At 39.3% G+C, this 6,731-nt stretch overlaps 1 pseudogene; it reads left to right on the forward strand.

Annotated features, from left to right (window-relative positions):
• Positions 1 to 557: 557 nt before the first annotated feature.
• Positions 558 to 2,671, forward strand: LOC101054463 (mitogen-activated protein kinase 6 pseudogene; annotated as a pseudogene).
• The last annotated feature ends 4,060 nt before the right edge of the window (positions 2,672 to 6,731 follow it).

Genomic DNA, 6,731 nt, shown 5'->3' on the forward strand with positions numbered 1-6,731 from the left:
ATCTTCTGTTAACCAACAGCCCCCAGGGCTTCCCGTTGAAATATACAGCAACAAAGGAAGCAAAGAAACAAAACGGACGTAATCCCTATCAGCGCCTTAGAAGGATCCTGCTCAGGACCAGTCCAACACCGAAAGCATCTGTACTGTGACGAGAATGTTCATACAAGCCTGTTGTGTGCATACTTATTCACATGTTTGTTAAATGTTAAATCATTTAGCACAGTAATCTGAGTGCATAATATGTCATTTCATGCCGTTTGAGTTTCTTGAGTGTTTTCTTTTAATCTCTGCGGAGTTACTGCCCCTTTCTTGAACTATGAGTACTGCAATCTTTTTAATCCTCAATATGAGTAGAGCTTTTTGAGCTTTAAATCTACGGGAAATTCAACAGGACTGTTTGGCATATGCAGTGAACATCAAGAAACCATCTTGCTGTGGAAGCATAATTATTTTTCTTCTCCCTTTTTGAAAGATATTTCCTTTTGATGCCAGTTTTCTTGCTTGTTTACACAAATTCAACAATTCAAAAGGAAAAGGCAACAGTAAGGGTTTTCAGAATGGCAGAGAAATTTGGAAGTCTCATGAACATTCATGGTTTTGATCTGGGTTCCATATATATGGACTTAAAGCCATTGGGTTGTGGAGGCAATGGCTTGGTTTTTTCTGCTGCAGACAATGACTGTGAAAAAGAGTAGCCATCAAGAAAATTTTCTTTGTTGATCCCCAGAGTGTCAAACATGATGTACGTGAAATCAAAATTATTAGAAGACTTGATTGTGATAACGCTGTGAAAGTGTTTGAAATTCTTGGTCCCAGTGGAAGCCAATTAAGAGATGATGTGGGCTCTCTTACAAAATTAAACAGTGTTTACATTGCTCAGGAGACTTGGCTAATGTGCAGAGACAGGGCCCTTTACTGGAAGAGCATGCCAGGTTTTTCATGTATCAGCTGGGACTAAAGTATATTCACTCTGCAAATGTGCTGCACGGAGATCTCAAACCAGCTAATCTTTTCGTTAATACTGAAAACTTTGTGTTGAAGATAGGTGACTTTGGTCTTGCATGTATCATGGATACTCATTATTCCACTTTGTGAAGGGTCATCTTTCTTAAGGATTGGTTACTAAATGGTACAGATCTCCATGTCTTTTACTTTCTCCTAATAATTATACTTAAGCCCACGTTTGGGCTGCAGGCTGCATCTTTGCAAAATGCTAATTGGTAAAACCCTTTCTGCAGATGCACATGAACTTGAACAGATGCAGCTGATTTCAGAATCTATTCCTGTTGTACTTGAGGAAGATCATCAGGAGCTTCTTGGCATAATTTCAGTTTACATTAGAAATGACATAACCGAGCCACACAAACCTTTAACTCAGCTGTTGGCAAGAATTAATGGAGAAGCACTGGGTTTCCTGAAACAAAATTTGACATTTATCCCCATAGATCAGTTAACACCGGAAGTGCTCTCTCATCCTTACGTGAGCATATATCCTTTTCCAATGGATGAATGAATTTCAAGTCATCCTTTTCATATGGAAGATGAAGTTGATGATGTTTTGCTTATGGATGAAACTCACAGTCACATTTATAACTGAGAAAGGTACAGTGATTGTCAGTTTTCAGAGCATTGGCCTATACATAACAAATTTGATATTGATGAAGTTCAGTTTGATCTAAGATCTCTGTCTGATGTCACTGATGAAGAAGTACAATTTGATCCCTGAAAATGTTTGAAGGGAGATCAGCAAAAATATCTGGAGGATCCTGCTTTTGATACCAATTACTCTACTGAGCCTTGTAAGCCAGATCATCACGAAAACAAATATTATGATCTGGAGTGTAGCCATGTCTGCAACTACAAAATGACGTCATCATCATATTTAGATAACTTAGTATAGAAAGAGAGTGAAGTTAGCCATTACTATGAACCCAGGCTTATTATAGATCTTTCCAATTGGAAAGAGCAAAGCAAAGAAAAAAATCTGATAAGAAAGGCAAGTCAAAATGTGAAAAGAATGGATTGGTTAAACCCCATTTAGCACTAGAGGAAGCACCACACAACTGGCTGGAAAAGAAAGAGAAAAGAATCCGGGATTCGACTTTGATTCCTTTATCGCAGGAACCATTCAACTTAGTTCCCAACACGAGCCAACTGATGTTGTTGGTAAATTAAATAGCTTGAATAGCTCAGTGTCCCAAGTAGAATTGAAAAGTTTGATAACAAAGTTGGTAAGCCAAGAAAAACAGGGAAAAGGAATGGCAAATCTGGCTCAGTTGGAAGCCTTGTACCCATCTTCTTGGGACAGCCAGTTTGTGAGTGGAACGGAGGACTGTTTTCTCATCAGTTTTGTGAGGTAAGGGAGAACGAACAAGTTGAGAAGAAAAACACTTACACTAGTTGGATAAGTTCTTTAACAGGAAAGAAAATCCTGAAATGCAAGAAACTGAGCCAGCGAAGAATGGGAAGGTTGGAGAGAGAGGAAATGAGGAAGGATTTCTGATTCACAGTAGGGAGTTCCTCTTTAATAAGCAGCTTTGATACCATAGGCATCCCGCAGTTTCACAGTCCACTGAAGTCCATACAGGTCACATTAACACCTTCTGCCATGAAATCTTCCCCTCAAATTCCTCATAGAACATACAGCAGCGTTCTGAAACGCGCAAACTAAAACACTCAGCAGACATTTATCTTTGTATTCTTCATGAAATGTGATTTGTCTTTTCCTATTACTAGTATTTAAGTCATTTTTCACTTGAATCAGATGGTGTCATTTAGTGAGAATCTTATTCGTTGGTTTATTTTATTATTGGTTTTTAAAATGCAGACTCTCTTCTACATGTGAAATAGTTTTCATTTTAACTGGCATGTCATTTGCACACAAATTAAAGAATGGAGCAAAATAATGCAAGGCAGGAGGAGGCAAAAGAAATGCACTAAGACGTGTAAAGAACGTTCTCTCATAGAACGATGATTTGTTTTACAGGAAATAAACCTTCCCTTGAAATTTACACAGTGAGACTGTACATAATTGCATGAAAATATCTATTTTTTTCCCAAAACATTTTTCATTCATGAGTATTTTCAAGTTTTTCATACTGTACACATTTCTTAAAAGACATGATCCCAGCAGCAACTGAAAATGAATGCCGAATCTGGTACATGTGTTATCTACCTCAAGGTCACAAGAGTATGTAGCCAAACATACCACCCACAGGGCTTCACAATATCCACTTCTACTTAGCCAGCATTTATTGTAGTAAACTATTCTTACTGAGACTCATTTGTTATTTTTTTTATTGCATTTTAGGTTTTGGGGTACATGTGAAGAACATGCAAGATTGTTGCATAGGTACACACGTGGCAGTGTGGTTTGCTGCCTTCCTCCCCTTCACCTATATCTGGTTTTTCTCCCCATGCTATCCACCCCCCACTCCCCATCCCCCTCTGTCCCTCCTCTATTTCCCCCCAACAGACCCCAGTGTGTAGTGCTCCCCTCCCTGTGTCCACTTGTTCTCATTGTTCAACACCCACCTATGAGTGAGAACATGCGGTGTTTGATTTTCTGCTCTTGTGTCAGTTTGCTGAGAATGATGGTTTCCAGGTTCATCCATGTCCCTACAAAGGACACGAACTTATCGTTTTTGATGGCTGCATAATATTCCATGGTGTATATGTACCACATTTTTCCTGTCCACTCTATCATCAATGGGCATTTGGCAATCATTAAAAAATCCAGAGACAACAGATGCTGGAGAAGATGTGGAGAAATAGGAACACTTTTACACTGTTGGTGGGAGTGTAAATTAGTTCAACCATTGTGGAAGACAGTGTGGCGATTCCTTAAGGACCTAGAAATAGAAATTCCATTTGACCCAGCAATCGCATTACTGGGCATATATCCAAAGGATTATAAATCATTCTACTGTAAGGACACATGCACACGAATGTTCATTGCAGCACTGTTTACATAGCAAAGACCTGGAACCAACCCAAATGCCCACCATTTGTTATTTATAAATGTTTTGGTATGCATTCTTTATAGTGAGGTGTTAATACATTACATCTTATTTATTTTAGCATATCAGTATACTTTCTACATTTAATTATAAAAATAAACTTAGTTCTAAATATTTATTTGCAGGTACACGTGTTCCACTTGGCACTGTGCTTTGTCTACCTAGCTGTATAAGATCTACCTAAGGCTGTCCACATACTTAATTTGCTTAAGGGTTCGTTTTAAGTAAAGTGCTCACTGTGTATAGCAATTTGTATTTTGTAGGCGCTTGGTCTATCTACAAAAAATAATTAGGAATTACTTTATTATAAAATGATCCTAGAAGTCTTAATTGTGTTTATTTAAAAAATTCATGTTAGACTTGTGTGCATGGAAGTAATTAAAGTACATCATTATTGGAGTTTAAAAGTTGTATATAAGATATTTTGTTTTTACTGTATGTTTTTACTGAATGGTCTATTCCCCACCCCAAGGCAAGCATGAATAAAATTAGGTTAAACATAGCATGTGGCATTGCAGTCTCTTAGAATTTGTTTCGTTTATTTTGTTGTATTGCATACTGTCTGTATCTTCAGTTATTGTATTTGAAGAAAAAGGACAAATAAGACAAGGCCAGAAAAAAAATTTAAAAATAGAAGACCAGACTCGGTGAAAGAGAGAAACGCTAAGGATGATAGGGAGTGAAATGGGTCACCTTGCAGATTTGACTGCTGCCCACGCAGACCGTGCTTCTTCCTTAGCCCGATACAGAGTTGTTTCCTCTTCCCAGCTCTCTGCCTGAACCTGTTCTATTTCATTATTCTTTAATAGCCAGAACTTATCATTGACCTCAACTGATCCACCCGCCTCAGCCTCCCAAAGTGCTGGGATTACCAGCGTGAGCCACCGTGCCTGGCCTGTAGGTATTTTTTTAATGCATTATTTCTATGTCATATAATTGTCATTCTCATTTCTAAATGGATTTAATGAGTACATATTTTTAATCTTCTCGGTTTAATTTCTGACATGGGAAATATAGACATCACCCACATAAATGTAAGCTCTTTGTGCTCTCAGCAATTTTTAAAAATGAAGAGGATCTGAGACCAGGAGGCTTGAGAACTGCCATGCTGTGTGTCCCTGGCTTACCCCACCCGTGAGACATTGGTGGGAAACAAGCTTCAAGGGGAGCCCAAGGAACACTGCAATCTTTCAGTAGTCAGGGGAGGCATCATAAAGAAGGCCCCTTACGAGCTGCCACCCGAAGGATGTGCAAATTATCTAAGCAGTTTGTGTTCTCCTTCGATAGCTCGCTAAAAGAGTGTAATAATGCCTGCTGAGTTGTATGATGGAAGCACTCTGGACCAAGAGTCAGAAAATGGGATGTTGCTATTTTATAACGTAGAGCCATTGACTTATCATCTATGGGTTTCCTGACCTATAACATGCAGACATTTCTCAGCCTTCCTTGCACGTGGGCATGGTCACATGGCTGCTACTTAGCTAATAAAGGCAGGCGGTAAGTCACGTGCAACTTCTGTATCATCACATCAAGGAGCTGCTTACATCCACTTTCTCTTTCCCACTTTTCACTGGCTGGAAAATGGCAACTGCTGGAGAAGCCTGCCGGGACGCTGAGATAGCTACTTGTTGAGGATGGCAGCGCCACCTAAGGAGCCTGGTGACAAGGTGGCCTCATGGAACAATGACATTTAATTTACCCTGGGCTATCTGCCTGGCTCTGGGCTGTTATGTGAGAGAGAAATAAATGTCTAGATTATTGAAACAACTTTTCTATGTTTCTCTTTGTTGCCATTTTTGCTTCTACCAAGAGGGCTGCAAAGCTGAAGACAATTTCCTGATCCTCAACTAAGGAGCAAACATGTTGGTATTTCTGCATCCACAAAGTCAACTCTCAGAATTTCAGGAGCTAATTCATCATCAAGAGACAAAATCAATGCACATTATAACCCTGTCTAAGAGCACTGAGCATTGCTACTTAGTTGAGTATGATGTTCAGTCTCTTTTCTGCAAGCATTCAATTCCACCTTGACCAAGCACGCCAACGACCCCCTCAGGCTTATTTCCTTTGCTAGTAAAACATTTCGCTCAGTCATAACCACTTCTTTTCTCTTGATATCATTTATTCTTCTGAATTACTAGACTCTGAATTAATTGATGGGGTGGATGTCAAGTTGAAAGCCCAGATGGTTCAAAAGCAGGATAACAATTTTTCTTACAATTACGTAGTTTATGAACACAGAGGCTTTGGATCATGTGTCATATAAGGTCACTCCTGAGACCAATATAAACAGAAACAGCAAGAGAAATGAGACAGAGATGCAGAACACCATAATTTTTTAGAGTTCAGCATAGTAGAAAAGGGTTTGTAGGCTTTAAACTGGTTTGTCACAAAAGACAATCCTTTTAGAGTCTCTGAACTAGAGAAAGATTAGCAAGTAATGTAAAAGTTGAGTATGCCCACACAGTCCAAAATTAGAGAACTACCTGGTGCACTTGCTCCATAGAGACCTCTACGTGAGAACAAAATCTAAGGTTTTTCATATATATATTACTCTGTCACTCAGGCTGGAGTGTAGTGGTGCCATTTCGGCTCACTGCAACCTCCGCCTCCCGGGTTCAAGCGATTCTCCTACCTCAGCCTCCTGAGTAGCTGGGATTACAGATGCCCACCACCATGCCCAGCTAATTTTTTGTATTTTTAGCAGAGATG

This window comes from Saimiri boliviensis, chromosome 15 (assembly GCF_048565385.1).
Source record: "Saimiri boliviensis isolate mSaiBol1 chromosome 15, mSaiBol1.pri, whole genome shotgun sequence".
NCBI classification, from domain to species: domain Eukaryota; kingdom Metazoa; phylum Chordata; class Mammalia; order Primates; family Cebidae; genus Saimiri; species Saimiri boliviensis.